This window comes from Podarcis cretensis, assembly GCF_951804945.1.
Source record: "Podarcis cretensis genome assembly, chromosome: 10".
NCBI classification, from domain to species: Eukaryota; Metazoa; Chordata; class Lepidosauria; order Squamata; family Lacertidae; genus Podarcis; species Podarcis cretensis.
In genome coordinates, this window is record NC_137179.1 from 16,515,765 (window position 1) to 16,539,957 (window position 24,193).

The 24,193-nt window shown below is 45.4% G+C and overlaps 1 protein-coding gene across 2 annotated transcripts in view; it reads left to right on the forward strand.

Moving 5' to 3' along the window:
* Positions 1-22,489: 22,489 nt before the first annotated feature.
* The window catches only part of EPS8 (EGFR pathway substrate 8, signaling adaptor), a 156,050-nt gene continuing 154,346 nt past the window's right edge, over positions 22,490-24,193 (forward strand). For both annotated transcript variants that reach the window (XM_079992401.1, XM_079992403.1), the window contains exon 1: positions 22,490-22,613. The gene's annotated coding sequence lies outside the window, so the exon portion shown is untranslated. The remainder of the gene's footprint in view (positions 22,614-24,193) is intronic.

Here is a 24,193-nt window from a genome sequence, read left to right on the forward strand (position 1 = left end):
GTCAACCAGCTAATTGGCAGCGCTTGTAAAGTACTGTTTAACCTCAAATCGCAAAGGGAAACAGACCACTTGGCTGCATTGCAATATCAGGTGATTGACAGGTGGGAAACCCCACCCAGCTGTCAAAGTTGGCCCCCTGGGCAGTGCTGGAGGGCTGTGTATGTGAAGGTAAGTTCTCTAAGCAGAACACAAAACTGACACTCTCTGCAATACCGTCATTGCATACTCTCCAACATTTCTCCGGTGAAAATAGGGAGGTCCTACTCAATAATAATAATAATAATAATAATAATAATAATAATAATAATTTGTTATTTATATCCCACCCATCTGACCATAATAAAACACTAAACATTTTTTTAAAAAAACTTCCCTATACAGGGCTGCCTTCAGGTGTCTTCTATAGGTTGTATAGTTACTTATCTCCTTGGCTCGGGGGGGGGGTCACATAACTCCTTATCCACCAACATTTCTCTGTTGAAAATAGAGACATCCTAAGGAAAGGTGTATGGTCTGAAGCTCAACATCAAAAAAACTAAGATCATGGCCACTGGGCCCACCACCTCCTGGCAAATAGAAGGGGAAGAAATGGAGGCAGTGAGAGATTTTACTTTCTTGAGCTCCATGATCACTGCAGATGGTGACAGCAGTCACGAAATTAAAAGACGCCTGCTTCTTGGGAGAAAAGCAGTGACAAACCTGGATAGATGCTTTTGAATTATGGTGCTGGAGGAGACTCTTGAGAGTTCCATGGACTGAAACCACTCAATTCTTAAGGAAATCAGCCCTGAGTGCTCACTGGAAGGACAGATTCTGAAGCTGAGGCTCCAATGATTTGGCCACCTCATGAGAAGAGAAGACTCCCTGGAAAAGACCCTGATGCTGGGAAAGATGGAGAGCACAAGGAGAAGGGGACGACAGAGGACGAGATGGTTGGACAGTATTCTCGAAGCTACCAGCATGAGTTTGACCAAACTGCAGGAGGCAGTGGAAGACAGGAGTGCCTGGAGTGCTCTGGTCCATGGGGTCACGAAGAGTCGGACACGACTAAATGACTAAACAACAACAACAACGAGGAAAAGTGGGAAATTCTGGGATCAAATCAGAAACCTGGACGACTTCTGTAAATCCGGGACTGTCCCTGGAAATTGGGGACAATTGGAGGAGCTGCCATTAAGCTGTGTTCCATTGCAGTGATTTTCTTCATGAGACAGAATGGCAGCTATGTATTTAGGAGGGAGAAACTAAAGGAGTGCATGGGGGAACACAGCTCAGGTAGGAGCCAAAGTGGTTTTCTCTGCTACTAATCCCAGCCATTGAGAAGCAAGGTGGCTCTTCGGCCATAAGTCTGGACAGATCTGTGTGCGCATGTGTGTCAGAGTCCACACCATTCCCCCCCCCTTCTCTTTCTGATTTGCGGCCTTCAACTGCTGACACCGTTCCACTTTGTGAGTTCATTTCGAGGGAGGAACATACAGTGCATTCAAGGCAGTTGACGAGAAGCAGAGACGGTCCAAGGATTCAGCACTGTTGCGCGAGCCTGGCGTGGCAAGAGAAAAGGTCAAGGGAGCCTCATCTGTATTCTGTTCTTGGAGCATAGCTAGAAGAGAGGCACATCAAAGATAAAGCCAGGTCAGCTTGTGGTTTTCTGCTGAAGTCACAGAAAAGGTTCAAGGTATTGCACGATTTCAGCCTCAGTTGGAAAGAAATAAACCCCAAATCTATGCCTTACATCCGATTGGGCTGCAGCTTTGTGGTATTGCATCTACATGAATGTGGAATGGCAAAAGGTATATAGCCCCTAATGGAATACAGGTTCCATTTTACGGCCCATTGGTCCATGTAGCTTATCTACACTGACTGGCAGAATCTCTCCAGGGTTTCAGACAGGGAATCTCTCCCAGGCCTGCCTGCAAATGCCAGAGAATGAACCTGCTGTTAAGTTGTGGGTGAACATATCAGACAACACAGCGATTCTTCAAACAGCTCTTGTTTATTCACAGGCCAGAACAGAACTGAACTGAAGGGTTCAGCCAACCTGCTTATATAGAGCTCCACTAGAATGCAACAGTAACCATTTTCTGTAACTATCCAATCACTGAATGTCACTTTCGATCCCTTATTTGCATATGTGGACTTGAACTATCTACAGTATCCCCCTGCTGGCCCAGGGTGAGAACTTCAGTACATAACACCTGGGACCTTCTGCATGCAAGATCAATGCTCTGCCACTGAGCTACAGCCCTGGCCCCTAATGTCCCTTGAAAATGCATACAAAAAGCAGTATACTGCACTACTCGTGGTGCTACCATCAGCCAAGATCAACGCATACACATGCCATCTGCTTTGTTGACCATGTAGTGTGGTGAGAAGTCATGGAGAACTCAAAAGCTTGTGATATTTTGACTGCCTTAATAAACGCATTGCCATAATATGGTTTTTAAATCAATATGATTCCTGTTTTTAAAGAGCCACGGAGAAAGACAGCAAGTTCTCATGATGATAAATTGCTTCGATCTGTTCTGCTAACTACAATCCCCCGGCTCCATCTTCTGTAACTTTGCTCCCACACAGCTCCTTCTAACTTGTGGTAATTACTATTCCATGCAGAAGTTGCACTCCAGATTGTTGTGTTCCTTCTCCAGCTTTCCTCAAATAAATAAAACTGACCGCTTCACATTCTAATGCTAGGAAGTGGATGGAAACTTAGCATGCCTGTGTCTGTTCTCCTCACGTACCAAGATGTTATCACAAAAACCCAAAATACAGCAAAAGAAATGCTTTCTATAAGAAACCTTTTGTCTCCCCCAAAGCCATTTTCCTTGCATTCCTTGAAATTTCTCAGACATGTGAGATTTTGTTCCAAGGTATGTTGCTTCGTGCAATCTTTGGTGGACATTATGGGTTGGATCCATACTTAGGTTTGTTGCTTCCAGGTCCCATTGAAATCAGTGGGGAAAATCAGTCCTGAATTAAGTCCAATTGATTTCAGTGGGAATTATGCGTGCAAACAGCAGGCTACATGCCTCACCCTACTTCCGTGGGAGTAAGCCTCCTTGAATTAAATGGTGCTTACTTTGGAGTAGACATGGTTAGGACTGCACTGGTTGCAACCCACTATGAGCCAAACTAGATGTTGGGTGGTAGAACTGAGTCGTAATTCATTTCTGCCTTGCACTCAGCTTCTTTTACAGCTAATTTTCTTCCAGCTTCGGCAAACGTGCCTGAGAAGCTTACCAGGAGAAAATACATAGCGTGGGGGGGGGGGAATTCAGGGAGGAAGAAGGCCACACACCCTCCTCAATCACACCCCTTTGTCACAGACCAAACCTCTCACAGACCCTGCTGTGTACAGTGGTACCTCGGGTTACATACGCTTCATGTTACATACACTTCAGGTTACATACACTTCAGGTTACAGACTCCGCTAACTCAGAAATATTACCTCGGGTTAAGAACTTTGCTTCAGGATGAGAACAGAAATCATGCTCCGGCGGCGCAGCGGCAGCAGGAGGCCCCATTAGCTAAAGTGGTGCTTCAGATTAAGAACAGTTTCAGGTTAAGAACGGACCTCCAGAATGAATTAAGTTCTTAACCCAAGGTATCACTGTACTGTCTTTGAGTGCTCTTGCCAAGCTAGATAATCATACCCTGCAAGTGTTCCAGAAGAACTGAGACATTCCTTCTGTCATGAGAGCACAGTGGCCATTTTGGTTGGCATGATCTTGTGTGATTTTGAGACATGATTTCCTCCAGGAAAAAAATCCCTTTTGGGGGACCCGTGATCTTTTGTGGTGCCCCAAAATTCATTTTTGGGCACCATGCCCAGAAAAGCACCTTTTTGTGGGGGGACTATGTAATCACTTGAGCATGTGGTAGCCAAAAACAGGAGGACGGAGTCCAGGATTTTGGCTTCAAAGTGTTGGTGGGTAACAATTTGTGTCTTTGGACACCAATGATGTTTCTTGCTTGCCTGGAGGGAAATAATAATTTATTACTTATGCCCCAGCCATTCTGGGCAGTTCTTTGTCCGAAATGCATCCCTCAGCCTGAAAAGAGGTTCTGCCAACCCTGGCATATGAGATATTACCACACGCTGTGAAATATACTTGGAGTTGGGTGTGAATTTCATGCTCTTTATTCAGCTCATAGTAGCAATGAATTAATCTTTCCCCAAAAGGTCTAGCTATATATACATTATTTACACAATAGGCCCTGGGTGATTGGCTAATTCCAGGCTGCTGCTCCATTCACCTCCTCCAGGAGCCTGATTTGCTGCTCCTGCAGGCCAATCAGACTGCTGCATTCTGGATCTTATTGGTCTAGGATTCAGCTCCGTACATAACACGCTGGCTGACTGTTATCCCTCCCAAATCCCCCCTCTAGTTTTAGATCTTCCTAGAAATCCAGGTTTCTACCACCATCCCTTTACAGATGTTCCACCCTGAACATTTGAGGACGAAAGATTTTTAGGGTGCCAGGTGCCATATGCTAGTTTTTAGTGCTATTTTTCTAGAAAAGGAGGTGCCGGAACTCTCCATGAACGCCTCCCTTGTTCTCTCATAATGGCAATAGCGCCCACCTGAGAGGTGCCAGAATTGAGCTCTGTTGAGTTCCAGCTAGTTTTGCCCTGCTAGTTCTGCCTTTAATGTCCCCACATGGTATTTTATCATAAAACTGTGGAGTTGGAAGGTACCCTGAGGATCATTTAGTTCAGGCTTCCTCAACCTCGGCCCTCCATATGTTTTGAGACTACAATTCCCATCATCCCTGACCACTGGTCCTGCTAGCTAGGGATCATGGGAGTTGTAGGCCAAAAAACATCCAGAGGGCCAAGGTTGCAGCTGTCCCATATCAGGATTAAACCTGCAACCTTGGCATTATCAGCACCATGCTCTAACCAACTGAGTTATCTTGGCTTGCTCCCTGCTCTCCTGGGGTTCCTGCATTGAGCAGAAAGGTCAGCCAGGAGCTAAGCATGTAAGTGTTTCTTTTTTCTTTTTTTCAATTAATTTTCCCAAAAAAATAAACTAACAAACAAACATACATCATAACTGTACTTAATTCAATCTTCATAACATTGTTAAGTGACTTCCTCGAATTCCCCTGACTGAATTTCAATATATATCATTGTAACGGTTTTCCAAAACAAATTTCTCATAAAATTTACTTAATCACTTAACATCTTTCTTTCTTTTCATCTTTGCTTTAAACATATTATTCTATAACTTCGCATATTTAAATCTTTAGCCTATTTATTTTTTGTAAGTATTTCTATTTTAATTATCTTGACATATTTAAGTAAATAGTCTTTGAAATACTTCCATTCCCCCTGGTACTTCTCCTCCTTCTGGACTCTTCCGGTCAGGTCGGCTAGCTCCGAAAAGTCCATCTTCATCTGCCATTCCTCCACTGTTGGTACTTCTTGTGTTTTCCAATTCTTGGCTAATAACATTCTAGCTGCAATTGTGGTATACAAAAACAATAAGCATGTAAGTGTTTCTAGCTGAGTACTGAGCTTCTAGATGAGTCTCTTCATGACCAGAAACTCTGAGAATGCAGGGGTAGCCAAAAACATGCTTCCAAACTCCCCTCAGACTTCCACGCTAAACGTGTCAAGAAGGGGTGTGCGGTCAACATCTGCAAGGACATTGGAGCCTCCATATGCACCCTTGGCTCCTAAATGACCTCTGGCAATTGGAAGGTGATTCACCTACCTTGCGTGGACCATTTTGGCCATATGTTACCTGACCTGTATGTGCAGGAGGCGATAGTTTTCCAAGGATGCAGCTGTTAGCCACACTAAATACCAGGGAATGATGCAATACATCTTTACGAGGTCATCCCGTTCAAAACGTATTTTAACAAAAGAGGTTTTCTGTTCCTTTCTTTTCTGGGGGTGGGGGGTGGGGGGTGGGAATCCCTCCCTGTTTATTGGCATCTGCCCCAACATCTTTGCAGCTGTTCTCAAATTGGGGATATGTTCGCTGACCTCATGGGCCGCATATTATGATTATCTAATATACTAGAGAACGGATGACACACTGGATTTTTAAAGAACTACCTAACGTGTGAAGAAAAAAAAGATTCCCATGAGCATGGATTTCTTGCATGCAAAAACAGGCATGTTTTGGACCTTAAGCCCCTTGTCGAATAAACTTGCTTGCTTACAGCGGCCACAGATGAGAGGCCATGTCTGCCTCTAATCAAAATCATCTGGCATGTGGCCAATGATTTCAGTCATGTCAGCAGGTCTCGTAAATACAGATGCAACAGCACTCTTAAAGCTGCTTGCCTTCTCCAGCTGAGTGGAGTTCAGGGCCAAACTACACTGATGCCAGACCTGTTTTTAAATGTGTGCTTAGCCTAGACCTAGAGCAAGGGGGGAGGCAATGGGGGGGAGCAACGAGGGGTGCCCCATTGTTGAATAGGATCCAAATTGCAGCAGTCTGATTGGTCCTAGAACAATAGTATTCAGAATGCAGCAGTCTGATTGGTCCTAGAACAATAGGATCCAAATTACAGCAGTCTGATTGGTCCGCAGGAGCCACCCAATCCAACTCCAGGTGGAAGTGAATCCGCAACCTGATTGGCCTACAGGAGAATCCCGGAACCAGCCAATCACGTGGGGCCCATTGTGTAAATAATGTATATAAAGCAGACATTTCAGGGAAACTTCCATTTCTCACTACTATGAGCTGAATAAAGAGCATAAAATTCACACTCGACTCCAAATATATTTCACCCATAATGCTCCAAGTAGCGCAGAATTTTGGGACATCGGCATTTGAACTTGTACAGCCAGGTTTGCTTATGCAACTCCAATTTTAAAAAATCTGTGCGCCTTACCTATTTGTTTCAGGGCTCAGTTCAAGGTGCTTTAACAAATTTGCGGTCTGTAGGGCAGCAGCGGAAACACTCCTTCAGGTACACAGGGCCAAGGCTGTTTAGGGCTTTAAAAGTAATACATTGAACTGTGCTCAGAGCCAATGTAGACTGGTGTAATATGGTCCCAGCGGCCGCTCCCAGTCACCAGTCTGGCAGCTGCATTCTGGATTAGTCATAGTTTCAGAGTTGCCTTCAAAGTTAGCCCCACGTAGAGCACATTGGAGTACATATATTGGTGTTTGTTTATTTTTTTCTTGAAAATTATTTAATTGATGCAATTGTTTAAACTGTTCTTCTGTTCGTAACTGTTTTATATATGTTTTTTATTATATAGTAAATCACTTTGGGATGTCTCATGGGAAGTGATTCATAACGAAAATAAATCACCATCTCCTTTCTTTTCTTGGCAAAACTACCAATGATCATCTCCCATTCCCACCCCCCCATGTTTATTTTTCCAGCTGTCTTAACACAGCTTTAGATTGTTGTCCCTTTACTAGTGTTTTTTGTTTTTTTTTTAAAAAAGGCTGTGTATCATGCATTTTTCAAAAACGTGCACCTGATGTCTATTTTCACAGTCTTTAGAAGCCAGGTGAAAACATACACTTTATGCTGCAGTGTGTTTTGTGGTGTTAACTGCTGCCAGTTATTATGTTTACTGCTATTATTTTATTGTACTATACAGTGGTACCTCGGGTTAAGTACTTAATTTTTTCCGGAGGTCCATACTTAACCTGAAACTGTTCTTAACCTGAAGCACCACTTTAGCTAATGGGGCCTCCTGCTGCTGCCGCACCGCCAGAGCACAATTTCTGTTCTCATCCTGAAGCAAAGTTCTTAACCTGAAGCACTATTTCTGGGTTAGCAGAGTCTGTAACCTGAAGCGTATGTAACCCGAAGCATATGTAACCCGAGGTTCCACTGTAATTTCTGATTTATCATGTTGCACACCACCCTGAAATCTGATCCAATGAAGGGCCGGTGTATAAATGTTTCAAATAAATACTGACTAGGGGGCTGCACACGCTGGTTTGCTGCTTTAATCACCCCCTGCCAGGTTACAATATATTATTGGAAGGTGCTTCACGCAGGAAAACAACTTTCAGCTGAGTTCACTATTACAGGGAGTGATTATATCTGCGGGATATATATAACACCTTTAAAAATGTTCCCTCCATTGGCCCTTTTCTCTGAGTTGGTAAATCGCTTCTCCCCCCTCCACCAGTCAGCTATTTTGGGTAATGGAAAGAATGTACGGTTGTTATCCCAAAGTTTGGCAAAGCTGATTTGCTTCATAGCCCAAATGGTCATAAACCAGATAAGCTGAGGCTAAAGAGTTCGAATGGATCTCCAGGGAGATTCCATTTTCAGTACTTGACAATGCTATTTGCTGGGGCCAATGTTTTGGGATGACTCTTCAGAAAAATAAACAGTTTCACCCGTTCCCATGATCTTGGTGTCATGAGAATTTGAAAACCATAGACATAATTGATGCAGAAACAAATAATTTCTGGCCTAGTCCAAAGTAATTGAGTTGTTATCATTGGGGTGGGGGGAGACCTCTGTGGTGAGTGGTGACATCAAGTGTCCCCCAGTACCAGGAAATGCCTCGCCCCCCATTGTACAATTTCTGGGTAGCACTCCACCCTTAAGAGTTCCTTTTGAGAAGATGCCATCGTGTCTAGGGCTGTGCCAAACATTTCTCCTGGATTTTTTCCATATGTCTCATCATCATTCTGCCATTCCATTTGAAAACTATGAAAGGGGGGGAGAGAGAGAAAAAAATTCACTGAAATTCTCATGAGTGGGGGCAAGAGTTTTGTCACACTTATTTTTGAGGTGGCTGACTGGGTGTTTGTGAGGGTCTTTTAATTCTGCAAATCATCTCCCTGATGGTCTACACTCTGCAGCCTCCCTGGGTGCTCTTTTCAATCAGCACCTGGGGAGGCTGCAGCATGCTGGAGAAATGTTTAATGGGGACCAAATGCAGCCCTCCAGTTCTTTCTTTCGGGTCCCTGGGATCCTCCTCATGGCATATCCCCTGCACAGCCCTTCTCCCCAGGGCATACCCTACACTGATAGTGCTTCTCACTTGCCTGGATGGAGGATAAAGAGGCTGATGTGAGTGTGTGAGAAACTAGTCTACTGCACCGAGGTGAAATTTGCATGCATTGCTCCACGTACTTTTGCCTCTGGCCCCACCCACCACTGTCCTGTGGCTCCTGGCAGTTTGCCTAGAATGGAATGTGGCCCTCAGGTTTAAAAGGTTCCCTCAGTCACCTCATAACAATATACGTGAAGGAGCGTCTCCATGCCCATTGTTCAGCCCGAACACTGAGGTCCAGCTCCGAGGGCCTTCTGGTAGTTCCCTCACTGTGAGAAGGGAGGTTACAGGAAACTAGGCAGAGGGCCTTCTTGGTAGTGGCGCCCACTCCCATCAGACGACAAGGAAATAAACAACTATCTGACTTTTAGAAGACAGGCAGCCCTGTTTAGGGAAGTTTTTAATGTTTGATGTTTTATAGTGTTTTTAATATTCTGTTGAGAGCTGCCCAGAGAGGCTGGGGAGGCCCAGTCAGATGGGCAGGGTATGTATGTATGTATGTATGTATAAATAAATAAATAAATAAAATAAGGTAAGCACTAAACCCTGCAACCACCAACATTTGAAATAAATTCTCAAGTACCCTGTGTATGAGGCACAAAAGGGGATGCCTCTTTCACTGAGGAATAACACTTCTGATAAAGCTGAAGATAGATTTCAGCATGGCACTAATTATGACTCTCAGCACAAGCAGTGTCTTGGATTCTGACACAGAGGGATGGATGGACCAACTGGATCAGGAAGATCAGGGCAGCTGCTCAGCACAGACTGAGGCCCAAGCTTGAGCCGAGAACCTGAGGCGCTTGAACTTGAAATTGCACTTCTGGACCCAGGTTTCCCTGAGGAGCTTGATCACTTTACATTGGAGGGATACATGAGAGTGGGAGGGGGTCTGCTCACCTATTCAGGCAGTGCACAAGGTGGAAGACGACTACTAGGCTCCACTCCCAGGGGCCTGCCCCTTTAAGGCTTTCTGATGGTCTGGAAGGGGGCGGGACCTGGGAAGGGAAGCCCGCCTCTCCCCTTACCCCATGCAAGGTCTCCAAACTGAGCTCCAAACTTCTTTGCAGCAAGCTTTTTGCTTGGAGCTATCCAAGGTGCTGCAACATCAGCCTCATTCCCCATTTCCTGACTAAGGCAGGTGTCCAGCGTCCCCTATAGACTCCCCTTTCACGGTCAGGATGGGTGCCCTTATAAAAGGTCAGGAGGGGTACACTTCTTCAGCTTTCAGTCTCCTCCTTTGGGTCCCTAGGGCAATCCTTAGAACCATACTAGCACCAGCCAGTGGGCCGGATCCTGACCTGCTCCACCCACCCCAAGCTAATGTTGACAGGTGGGCAGGCTATGTGCCTGTCAGTCAGCTGAAATCTCAATCATATCACGTGACCTGGTTCGAACATTTCAGTGAACTACACGGGGAAGTGGAATGTTACTGAGCTTTCAGGGGAGTGCGGAGCAAGTGATGTTGGAAAGCAGCTCAAGCAGGAGTAGCAATCACTCCCATAATTACAATAATTATAATTATTATTTATTAAATTTGTATATCGCCCTCTACCGCAGGTCTCAGGGCAGTTCACAAGATAAAATCACGATATAAAAACACAATAATAATAATAGCACAAAATAATAATAATAATAATAATAATAATAATAATAATAATAATAATAATAATAATAATATATTTATACCCTGCCCATCTAGCTGAGTCTCCCCAGCCACTCTGGGCGGCTTCCAGTCAAGAGTTAAAAACAATACAGCATTAAATATTAAAAACTTCCCTAAACAGGGCTGCCTTCAGATGTCTTTTAAAAAGAAGATAGCTGCTTATTTCCTTAACATCTGAAGGGAGGGCGTTCCACAGGGCAGGTGCCACTACCAAGAAGGCTCTCTGTCTGGTTCCCTGTAACCTCACTTCTCGCAATGAGGGAACCGCCAGAAGGCCCTCAGTGCTGGATCTCAGTGTCTGGGCAGAATGATGGGGGTGGAGACGCTCCTTCAGGTATACTGGGCTGAGGCCTGTATATTGATTTAATTATGTACAAAATGCATAATCAAAATTAAAACAAAAGCAACCCAATAACCCCCCATGACACATTTTAAAAGGGCCTTGGATGTCAATTAGCCAAAGGCCTGTTTAAAAAGGAAGCTTTTTGGCTGGTGCCTAAAGGTGTTTAATTTATAATTAAATAAATTTCTTAGTCGTTTTATCTTGCTCAAGGCAACTCAAAGCAACCTGCAACCCTGAGTTTATAGACACAGAGAGACAGGGGCTGTATTTTAATATAAAAATCAGTTAATTTAATTGATGACTGTTTGCAGTGCTATTTTTCTAGAAAAAGTGTTGCTGGAACTCATCATGAATGCCTTCTTTGTTGTGATATAATGGCAATGGTGCCCACCTGAGAGGTGCCAGAACTGAGTTCTGGTGAGATCTCCCTGAAAAAAAAAAGCCCTGGCTGTTCCTATGCTTTCCAAATATATTTTCAGTTATTTAATTTGTTTTTACATACAGACAGCCCTTCCATATATGGAAACAAACAGTCAGTATTTTTATTATTATTTAACACTTCTTAATACCTTAAACCATTTGCTCTTGAAACTTTATGCTATTTTGTAGGGTATCACATTCGACCTTGCCGTATTTTCTCCTGAGCAATTTTCTTCTATATAGGATTTTTACACAAGGGAAAGTTGTTTATTTTGCCCCGCTGTATTCCCATATCTTGAAGGAGATGAGCTTTTTGAAAACTTCGCCTTGCTTTATCATAAATGATTTATCAACTTGGAGAATGCTGTATATAATCTGACATTTATTTGTTTTTAATGTTGTTTTTAAAAATATTAATTATGCATAATTATGTCCTTGATGCTTTGTTTTGTTTCTTTTCTGTTTCCAGGCAGTGGGCTTTGGGAGCATTGAAGCTCATTGGCAGGCAGCAAATAGCTTCCTCCTGGTAATTAGGACACAGGTGGCATTGTCGTCTAAACCACTGAGCCTCTTGGGCTTGCTGATCAGAAGGTCGGCGGTTTGAATCCCCACAATGGGATGAGCTCCCGTTGCTTGGTCCCTGCTCCTGCCCACCTAGCAGTTCAAAAGCATGTCAAAATGCAAGTAGGTACCACTCCGGCGGGAAGGTAAACGGCATTTCCGTGCACTGCTGTGGTTCGCCAGAAGCGGCTTAGTGATGCTGGCCACATGACCCAGAAGCTGTACGCCAGCTCCCTCAGCCAATAAAGCGAGATGAGTGCCGCAACCCCAGAGTCTTCCATGACTGGACCTAACAGTCAGGGGTCCCTTTACCTTATAAAGAATGGTGGCAGCGATGAGCTCAGTGAACTCCATAGGCCTAAATCACCCCGATCTTGTGCCCGTTCAGATTTGAATCCTATTGAGACAACAACCTCAGTTGAAGGAATGTGTGGAGATATGTATATATGCCAGTATCACAACTGCTGGCCTCCAAGCATGTTGGCAGCGCACTCTCAGATCTATCCCTATGAGTCTCCCCTGAGGAAGAACCCCATAGGCTCTTCACTAGTAGAGGCTGATGCCAGCAGCACTTCCATTGACTAGAAAGCAGCACTCAGGTTATCCAGTGATATTGAGGAGGGCCGTTCCACTTCCCTACACTGGCTCCCAGTACATTTCCGAGCACAATTCAAATGGTTGGTGCTGACCTTTAAAGCCCTAAACGGCCTCGGCCCAGTATACCTGAAGGAGCGCTTCCACCCCTATCATTCGGCTCAGACACTAAGGTCCAGCGCTGAGGGCCTTCTGGTGGTTCCCTGACTGCGAAAAGCGACGTTACAGGGAACCAGGCAGAGAGCCTTCTCGGTAGTGGCTCCCGCCCTTTGGAATGCCCTCCCATCAGATATCAAAGGAATAAACAACTATCTGACATTTAGAAGACATCTGAAGGCAGCCCTGTTTAGGGAAGTTTTTTAATGACTGATGCTTTAATGTATTCTGATGTATTTAATGTATTCTGTTGGAAGCCGCCCAGAGTGGGTATAAGTAAAATAATAATAATAATAATAATAATAATAATAATAATAATAATAATAATTCCCTTGAATCTGAGTCCCAACTCCCAACCACCTGGGACCTTCTATAGGGTTTGAGTCCTCCTTTGGTTCTTGCCCACTGCCTCTCAGCACACTGGGGTCCTCCCTGGTGCCATAGTTTTCTGGCTCCCCAATCTCTTCCCATTCTTCCTCCTCTGATCAATTCTGCCTGTCTCCATGAGGCTTGGAGTAAGTTTAACATGGACGGTCTCCCAGAACAGGGGTCTGTGCCTGATTAGATCACTCTCCTCCCTACAATCTCTCCCCCTTCCTCTGAAATTAAATCAGATTAGTAAGAAATGAGGGGATGCTTTTCAAAAAATCCCTAACAAATCGTCATCCAACCGGAAAAAGAAGGGGGAGAACAGAAAGCAAAAAGAAAACACCCAGTCTTCTCTAATGCAAACATTGCTTTTCCTTTTTAATCTTGCAGAATGTCCTCAAGAGTTTAAGGGTTGCTGAGCAATCTGACCTTGGCAGCACAGAACATTTTATGATTTCACATGACTTGTGTTGCGCTCCATCAGTTTCTCTGGTGTGTTAAAAACAAACTGGCTTTTCCATGTCCTTTACTGCCCCGCCCCCCACTGCTCTCTCTCTCTTTTTTAAACTCTTTAGGCTACAGTGGTACCTCAGGTGAAGAACTTAATTCATTCTGGAGGTCCGTTCTTAACCTGAAACTGTTCTTAACCTGAAGCACCGCTTTAGCTAAAGGGGCCTCCCACTGCCACCACGCGATTTCTGAAGCAAAGTTCTTAACCTGAAGCAAAGTTCTTAACCCGAGGTACTATTTCTGGGTTAGCGGAGTTTGTAACCTGAAGCGTCTGTAACCCGAGGTACCGCTGTATTTCTGAGCAGGATTCAATAACAAACCGAAAATTCTGCTTGAGCAATGAAAGTTGATTTGGTGCTCTTGTGCAATGAACCTCATCCCCTCCCTCCCCCTCCCACTGGGATTTTTGAAATAAGGAAAACGATGTGAAGTTACACTGGAAAGTGGGGGATAACAATTGTCTACCCTCCCTGCAAGCATATTCCTCTTCCTAAGTTAGCAGTATTAGACCCTGCTGGGTACCAGGACGCTGTAAGCTGCCTGGGCTGCAAAGTTGTCATTGCTGGGCCTGATTTGGTAGGCCTGCATGACTGAAGTCTCCTTCTCACTTAAATGTTGCTTCCAATCCCAATATATATATATTTTTTTTGGGGGGGTGGAGTTATACCTCTGGATTCAATAGGTGACACTTTCAACACCTGATTTGATTATTTAATTTTGATAACTCCTTATATATTAAATATATATCTAAGCGGTATACAGAAAAACCAAAGCAACAACAGACAACGTAAACAAAAAAGTTACAAAAATACAAAGTTACATATAAAAATGTTATATTGATTGTTATGTACTGACCTGAATCCTAGATCAATAGGATCCAGAATGCAGCAGTCTGATTGGTCCGCAGGAGCCACCCAATCCAGCTCCAGGTGGAAGTGAATCAGCAACCTGATTGGCCTGCAGGAGCAGCCAATCGGGCTTCTGGAGGAGGTGAATCCGCAACCTGACTGGCCTGCAAGAGCAGCCCGGAATTAGCCAATCATGCGGGGCCCATTGTGTAAATAATGTATATATAGCTAGATGTTTTGGGGAAAGTTTCATTCATTGCTACTATGAGCTGAATAAAGAGCATGAGATTCACACTTGACTCAGAGTATATTTCATTAATACAAAGTAACTATGTGGGCTTTTGAGAGGGAACAAGCTTGTTTTCTCCTGTTCTGGAGGCAAGGACATGACTCAAACCAATGGCTTCAAGTTTCAAGAAAGGAGATTCCAACCAAACAGGACGTTTCTGGCAGTAAAAGCTGTTTGATGGCTCTCTCGGGAGGTTGTGGACTCTCCTTCCCTGGAGGTGTTAAAGCAGAGGTTGGATAGCCATCTGTCATGGATGTTTTAGCTGAGTTTCCTACACTGACCCTTCCAAATCTACAATTCTATAATTGTAAGCTGGTGTTAAAGGCATAGCTACAGGAGCAGGATCAAAAGTTGGCAATCCTAGAAAGGAACAGGGTGGGGATGGCTAACATACTATTCATCCAAAATAGCCTGCCAGCCTGCCATGTTGCCAAAGCCAATGCTCCATCCATAGCTCTCCTTTGTTCCTGGCTTGCCACCTGGGAGTCTGGGTATTGCCCCACAGGGGACCAGATTTTGCATCAAGGCTGCCAGCTGCTGACTCGTCCTACTCCATCTCAAGCCCATCTAGCTTTCTCAAATCCATACCCAGCATTTTGCATCCCACCTCACCGCACACTGGCTCTCTAGAACATCACCTTAATTTAAAAAAGAGGTGTCCATACATCACCTACAACAATTCACAGTGCGTTCAAAAACCTTTCCACAAAAAGATGGCTCTAATTAAGAGCCGGTCTTTAAATCCACATTTTAATCTGCGATTTGTGAATTAATCAACATCGCGCCAATTAATTAATTCAGTGTTAATTTAATGTACAACAGGGTGTTGGAAAGAGACAAATATACTAAATTATGGAAAGAGACACAGACCTGCATTACACGCTGAAGGAAAGCGGCTGATGAATAGAGCTGGAATAAGGTCAATACAATATAGTTAAACTCCCAGGCATGTACGAATGAGAATATAAGAGGCAGCAAATCGCTCTCCTGGAACATCAAGATGAGTAAATGTGAAGGTTTTATTTTCTGACTAATGTTATTGCCACTGCTGTGCAGTGAATCAATCATACCTTTTGCAGAATCCCTAATATATTTTGAAATGTTCCCCTTCAGGGATGGAAATTCTCAGCCTGATGGCAAATGTCGTAAAAGTAGCTTTGGCAGGATAAACCACCTAGCTAAGGAAGCTATGGAGCAGAACCTCACTCCAGTTGTGTGCCTTGCTATGTTGCAGTTATCTGAAAGGGTCCCCATTGTGGAATCTGCACTGTGGCTGATGTCAACATGCAGCATCCTCAGGGTGGGTACCAGGGCCCACTGATGAAAACAGCCCTTGCCCATTTTAACACGGAACATAGTACGACATATGAAAAAAGATCTGGGGGTTTTAGTGGACCGCAAGCTTAGCATGAGCCTACAGTGTGATGCTGCAGCAAAAAAAGGCTACTGCTATTCCAGGTTACATCAGTGTCCAGATCAAGGAAAGCAATAGTCCTGCTGTATTCCACCTGGCCTTTAATTTGAATTCAGCCTGATCTTTTATTTCCCTTCCCTGCCCTTCTCTCCCCTTTTATGAAGATCACCCGCTCTGAGACCCCACAGCTAATTCTCCCCTGGCCTCCTCACTGGCCCAAGTAGGACCAATTCAGCCAGCTAGCCCTGGGGATTATCTAATTGATTTTTGATTTTTATTGTCATTCATGTTTTTATACTGTATTTTATGCTGTTTTTATAATTAAGTGTTTTAAAGTGCTTTAAATTTGTTGTTAGCCGCCCTGAGCCTGGTTTTTGAACCGGGAAGGGCAGGGTATAAATAAAAAAATTATTATTATTATTATTCTGCCTTGGTCAGAATACTCACCTGGAGAACAGCTTCCTACTTAGCTATAGTTCCTATGAAGGAGGGGAAAACTTCCAAGGCTAGGCCATATATGAGCAGTGTATCCACACAGTGAAGAAAGAAGCTGCCAAACTTATCTACCTTCACCTCGGGCTCACCTTCTGTCTTCAAGAGAATCAAATTAGTTGAAAGAGGGGGGGGGACCACCCCATTTATTTGGAAGTGTTTTGAATTCCTCTACGAAGAGCTGTACCAGCTCCATAGTTCTAACTAGAGGGGTTAATTGAAAACTGCTCTCATTGTGTACAAGAGCCCAGCCAGAGCCCTCTTTCGATTGGGTGACTGTCACATTTAATGCATGTTATGCTCTTGCTGTTCACCTCCCTCCCCGTCTTGCAGACAGGAGAAAGCAATCTATTGTTCCTGGCTTGGTTTTAATCATTACAACTGTCACACCAATATGATATCTCTACCGCTATGTATATCTAGATTCATTAAACAACAACAACAACACAGCAGTGGCAGGAAACTGAAAGGCAAATATAAATATTGGGGGAGAGAAAAATCTGGATGCTTTACAGCAGGGGCGAGGAATCTCAAGCCCGTGGCAGCCTTCTAGGCCTCTCGGAGTGACCAGTGGCGTAGCGTGGGGGGTGCAGGGGGGCCGGCCGCACCGGGCGCAACATCTGGGGGTTAGGGTTAGGGGGCGCAAATCCACGAGTTAGGGGGCGCAAATTACTTGCCTTGCCCCGGGTGCTGACAACCCATGCTACGCCACTGGGAGTGACCCTCAAAGTGTATTGCAGATCACACACTCCCTCGGCCAGACACCTCTTACTGGCTCTGCACACACTTTGGAACTCCCTGCCGACTGACCACAGCCAGGCACCTTCACTGTACTCTTCTTGGCAACTGCTGGAATCATATTTGTTTAATTAGAAGAGTTTGGATTTGATATCCCGCTTTATCACTACCCAGAGGAGTCTCAAAGTGGCTAACATTCTCCTTTCCCTTCCTCCCCCACAACAAACACTCTGTGAGGTGAGTGGGGCTGAGAGACTCCAAAGAACTGTGACTAGCCCAAGGTCACCCAGCAGCTGCATGTGGAGGAGCGGGGAATCGAACCCGGTTCACCAGATTACAAATCCACTGCTCTTAACCACTACGTCACACTGGCCAATTCAGATAGGAAGAAACTGTTGCATCTTTTAACTTTGGGGGGGGGGCTTACTGTTAATTTTAATTATTTTTGAATGTTTTAAATACTTCCTGGTGGCCCCTCCCACTGGTAATATTGTTTTTGTAAACCACTTTGCGGTTTTATTACAATCAAGCAGTCGATGAATGTTGTGAAATAAATGAATGAATAAATCTATGTTTTCGCCTGGCTGGAAGGTGGCTTCGAACTCTGATAACGCCTCTTGTTTGCCTGGGTGGAGGACAGAGGGATGTGTGAGTGCCTGCAGAAACTAGCCTGTTCTGTGAAGGAAAATTTTATAGTCATTGCTCCACCCACTTTTACCTCTGGCCCTGCCCACCAGCATGTGGCCACTGCTCAGAATGTGGCCCTCAAGCTGAATGAGGTTCCTCCTGTCTGCTTTACGGCATGATCCTGTGCATGCTTATTTAGAGGTCAATCCCATTGAGCTCAGAGGAAATTAGGCTGCATTCCTATGCACGCCTACTTGGAAGCAAGTGCCATTGAATCCAACAGGACTTGCATCTAAGGAGACATGCATAGGGTTGTGCTGCAAAGCTCTGAGTCCACCTCCCATCAGCTCTGGTAGCTAATACGACCAACAGTGAGGAATGATGGGAATTGTAGTCCAGTAACAACAGCTGGAAGGGCTAGGCATTGCCGCTTTGGATATGCAGGTCTGGTTTAGCTATATGCAGCATTTTGAGGCAACAGCAGAAGAACCTGTGGCAACATCTCAGGTAACAATGACCAGGTAGATCCAATGATTTATAGCAGGGGTGGGGAACCTGGCGCCCTCCAGATCCTGCTGAACTACAACTCCCATCAGTTCTAGAAAGCATGACCAATGGCTAAGGATAAGGCCATCTTCCAGCTGTTTTGCCCACCCCCTGGCCTTGGGAGTCCTCATAAGGAAGCTGGTCCTGGAGGAAGAACTGTGAGGGGAGAGACTCCATCAGGCAAAGCCTTCTTCCACTTGCCTTGCCCCACCCTCCAGTCTCTGCTTCTCAGTTTGTATTGTATTATTTTATGCACTGTAGCTTGCCGTTGTTTTATTGATTGTAGTTTCGAAATTATTTATTGTAATCGTTAAGAGTGGGTTTCTGTTTAATTTTTATATGCTCATATTATTATTCTATACTATTCTAATGATTGTTGACTGTTACTTTATTTGGTGTAGATTGCTTATTTTAAAGCTCTTTTATTATCACATTTTTGTATTGCATTAGATTGTTATAAGGTTCTTTTGTTTCTTCAGCTTGTAAACCGCCTTGAGTATTGTGAGATAGAAAGACGGTATACAAATTAAAAGTGATGATGATGGTGGAGGTGGTATCGCTTTCCCTGGAGCTTTTAAAGCAGAGGTTGGGTGGCCGTCTGCCATGTATGGTCTAGTTGAGATTCCTGCATTGCATTGGACTAGATTATCCGGGTTCCTTTCCAACTCTACAATTCTATGATGGGAGTTGTAGTCCAGTAACATCTGGAGGGCATCACATTCTGCACACCTGATTTGCAGGAAGCCGTACATTCCAACCATCACTTTGGAGCCCAATAAAGTATGTTAGCTTTAAGTATATAAAGCAGCCCCTAAGGACTTTGGCTTTTATGACTGTTTGTCAAAAGTCCCTCTTCCACTCCCTCAGCAAATCACATGCTCTGAATGAATTGCTTTCAATGCAAGCTCTTCTGTTTTTTTTTCATCCCAAGAGCATAATATCAGCCAGGCTGGATTAGGCCAAAGCCCAGTGTTCTAGCATGGAAATCCTGTGTCTGTATACTTAGAAGTAAATGGTCAGTGGGATTCATTCCCATGCAAGCATTCACTGGATTGTAGCAGCAATCTTGGGCTGAGATCAAAAGTCAGTCACACTCAGAGTAGACCCACTGCAAGGTGGAAAGGGGCGAGAAATGCCCTTTCTCTGCACTACCTCCCAGGCTGGTGCAGTGAAGAGGCCTGGATCAGGGCCATTGCCATACATGACCGCATGGGCGGGGGGCAATTGAAGACCCATCAACACCCCTCGTGTGAGGACTACCAGGCTAGATGGGGGAGGGGGACCATGGATACAACCCCCCCAAGCAGAATGCTGAGGTAGCCTCATGGTGCATGCTCTAGTTATCTCCTGCTTGGAATATTGCAATGCGCTCTACGTGAGGCTACCTTTGAAGTTGACCAGGAAACTACAACTAATCCAGAATGCGTCAGCCAGACTGGTGACGGGGATTGGCCGCCGAGACCACATAACACTGGTCTTGAAAGACCTACATTGGCTCCCAGTACGTTTCCGAGCAAAATTCAAAGTGTTGGTGCTGACCCTTAAAGCCTTAAACGGCCTCGGCCTAGTATACCTGAAGGAGCATCTCCACCCCTATCGTTCTGCCCGGACACTGAGGTCCAGCACTGAGGGCCTTCTGGTGGTTCCCTCACTGCGAGAAGCAAAGCTACAGGGAACCAGGCAGAAGGCCTTCTTGGTAGTGGCTCCCGCCCTGTGGAATGCCCTCCTATCAGATGTCAAAGGAATAAATAGCTATTGACATTTAGAAGACATCTGAAGGCAGCCCTGTTTAGGGAAGTTTTTTAATGACTGACGTTTTAACGTATTTTTAATCTCCTGTTGGAAGCCGCCCAGAGTGGCTGGGGAAACACAACCAGATGGGCTGGGTATAAGAGATCCTTCTTGGTAGTGGCGCCCACCCTGTGGAACGCCCTCCTATCAGATGTCAAAGAGATAAACAACTACAGTGGTTTTGTTGTTTAGTCGTTTAGTCGTGTCCGACTCTTCGTGACCCCATGGACCAGAGAACGCCAGGCACTCCTGTCCTCCACTGCCCCCCCGCAGCTTGGTCAGACTCATGCTGGTAACCTCGAAAACACTATCCAACCATCTCGTCCTCTGTCGCCCCCTTCTCCTTGTGCCCTCCATCTTTCCCAACATCAGGGTCTTCTCCAGAACTACAGTGGTACCTCGGGTTAAGTACTTCATTTGTCCGTTCTTAACCTGAAACTGTTCTTAACCTGAAGCACCACTTTAGCTAATGGGGCCTCCTGCTGCCACCGCGCTGCCAGAGCACGATTTCTGTTCTCATCCTGAAGCAAAGTCCTTAACCCGAGGTACTATTTCTGGGTTAGTGGAGTCTGTAACCTGAAGCGTCTGTAACCAGAAGCATCTGTAACCCGAGGTACCACTGTACCTGACATTTAGAAGACATCTGAAGGCAGCCTTGTTCAGGGAAGTTTTTAATGTGTGACATTTTAATGTATTTTTAATCTTTGTTGGAAGCCTCCCAGAGTGGCTGGGGAATCCCAGCCAGATGGGCGGGGTACAAATAATAAATTATTATTATTATTATTATTATTATTATTATTATTATTATTTTCAAACCCAGCACCTTTCAGTGGATTCACCTGTCACAGGATTCACAGAAGAAGGCCTCATCTAGTCTGGTATCCTGTTCTCACAACAGCCAAGCAGATGCCTGCAGGAAACCTGCAAGCAGAATCCGACCATCAGAGCAGTCTCCCCTCTTGTGGTATCGGACAGTTGGTCTTGAGAAGCCCTTAGCAGCCCTCTCTTCCATATCCCACACATTCAGTTTCAGCTAGTACTAATCAGTTGGGTCACCTTTCATAATATGGCGCCAATGATAACAACAACAACAGTAGTAGTGGCAAGAGTATTGTTAGCCCAGAAATGGAAGCAAGAAGAAATTCCGATGAAAGAAGAATGGCAGACGAAATTAATGGACTATGCAGAATTGGGCAAAATGACAGGAAGGATTCGAAACCTGCGGGACCAGAGATTTGCAGAAGATTGGAAGAAGTATATGAATTATTTGAAGAGCAACTTTCATCAACAAATTACGCTAGTAGGACCACAAGAAGTTTTGTAAGGAGAAATATACAAAGTGTTACAAAGTAGAAAAAGAGAGAGAGTTTGAAATGTAATAGGGAAGATAAGAAATGCACACTAAGAGATTAGATTGGGAAATTTTCAGACAGGACTGATGGAAGTCAAAAAAATTGAATAAGATGTAAAAGTATGTTTAATTACTGTTGAAAATGATATGTTAAAAAACTAATAATTTTTTATATATATATAAAACAGTAGTAGTAGTAGTAATTTATTATTTATACCCCGTCCATCCGGCTGAGTTTCCCCAGCCACTCTGGGCGGCTCCCAACAGAATATTAAAAACACGATAAAACACAAAACATTAATAACTTCCTTAAACAGGGTTGCCTTCAGGTTGGGTGGGGGGCAGGATTTATGTTGGGGTGGGGGCAGAACCGAGCTATCTGCAACGCGATTGGTCAGTTAGTTAAGTATTTTTATTTATTTACTCCATTTAGTGGGGGCAGCTGCCCCCCCCATGGGCCTTCTCAACTTTAAATCCAGCACTTTGCTAATGGTCAGTAAGGGTAACTTTCTCTCCCTAGCGGCCGCCCTAATCCTCTTACTTAGTTCCACACACATGGATCCACATTTCTCAGCCGCGGCGGCGAGACCACGCGACGCGCATCCTGCACGTGTGAACCGCCTCGCTGTTTCCTCCCCCTCCGCGGGGCTTCGTCCACCAGCGAGCGAAGCCCGGGCCGTCCAGGAGAGGGCGCTGCGGCCCGCGGGAAGCCCGGAGCGCACCGAGCCGCCGAGGCAGAGGCGGGCACTTTGGAAGCGGCAGCGGGCCGTGCGGAGGGCGCTTCAGTCGGCAGCCTCGCCGCTCTCCCCGCCCGTCGGCTCGGACGCCCTGCGCGGACCAGACGCCTCTTGTCCTCCCTGGGAAGGAAGGGAGAGGAGAGACGGGAGGCGAGGAACCAGCAGCGCGGTAAGAGGCGCACAAAAGGCGTCGGGGGGAGCGGGGGAAGGGTCGCTCTCCCCCACCCTCCCCCCACAATCGGGGGGGGGGAGGCGGGAGGGGGGTCGCCCCTAACCCCTCTGGGGCCCAGACCCACATTTCCCTGCTTTAATACTCCCTTTGGGCGTCGAGGGGGTGCGAAGTACCGCGTCTGGGGGGGGGGCGCCGTCTGCTCTCCTGGGAGATTTTGGAGGGGGGGGGTCTCTCTTGGTGGGGTTTCCCCTTTTTCCAAAGGGGTGGGGTGGGGGGGGGAAGCCGGTGCCGCCCCCCCGCCCCCCCCGTCTATTTTCCGCCCTGGAACTCCTGAGACTCGCGCCTTTGCTCTCTCTCTTTCTCCGCGTCCGCTGCTCGTGAAAAGCGTAACGTGTGAAATGGCCGCGCGTGTTTGTGAAAGGTGGAAGGGGGCGCGGGTTCAGTAACAGGCGCTCCCGCCCGCCGCCGCCGCCCTGTCCAGCCGAGACGTGCGCTGCTCCGCTTCCCTTCCCCTGTAACCTGAGCACTCGCTCACTTCCCACACCTGTGATCTATCTTGTCAGCTGGTTTGTTTTTCATATATATATATATATATAACAACTAGGGAAGGATTGTAGTTGCTGGCTTTTTATTGCTTCCTGGAGTAGATAAATGTGCTCCTTGGAGGAAATCCCAGCTTCCTCCCCCGCCCCCAAGCTTTTATAGCTTTCCACGATTAGGCTGTGCAGTCCTGACCCCACTTACCTGAGAGCAAGCCCCGTTGAATGCAACAGGACCTCCTTCTGAGTAGGCATAGGACTGCAGCCTTTAAACTCTGGGGATTGCATTGCCTTTTGACAGCAGCTAATGCTCCAGATTCTTCTCAGAATCAGGGAAGGGGCAATAAAAACTGCCCCAAAGATGTATACCTCCGTGTGTTCTTTCTCAGCTAAGGCAGTGTGGTGTAGTGGTTAGAGCAACAGACAGGGAGGTTAGGCTTTAAATCCCCACTTGGCCAGTGTGAGCTTGAGCCAGCTGCTATCTCTTGGCCTATCTTACCTTGTAGGGTTGTTTTGTGTGTGTGTGTGTGGGGGGGGAGATACTGCCTGGAATTCCTTAGAGAATATGTATTTACATTTATATATAAATGTAATAGTAACTAACTAGCTATATTGCTACTTTTTCTGCCCCTCTCCTAATCACAGGGAATGTCTTATTGTGCAGTGTACACACCATTCATTTCAAGCACTCACTTCCTAAGAATCACCAGAACTGTGTTTTGTTAAGGGTGCTGGGAATCATAGCTCTGTTGGGGGGGGGTAAACTACAGTTCCCAGAATTTTTGAGGGGGTGCACTTTAAATGCATGGTCACTCTTAACCACAATTAGCCACCGCCCATTTTGACTAAGGTGCATGACCTCCTGCATGACCCATTTTCAGCCCATGGTGAGCTCTCCATCTCTCTGTCTGTTTATTAATCTGCATTAGTGTTTGTGGGTACAAAACTGAGAGCAGTTGCTTATTCTGTCAAGGAAAAGCACCAGGGAAACTTCTACATAGCAGGCTGCATAAGTGATGGTTAGTTAGGACTTCTCTA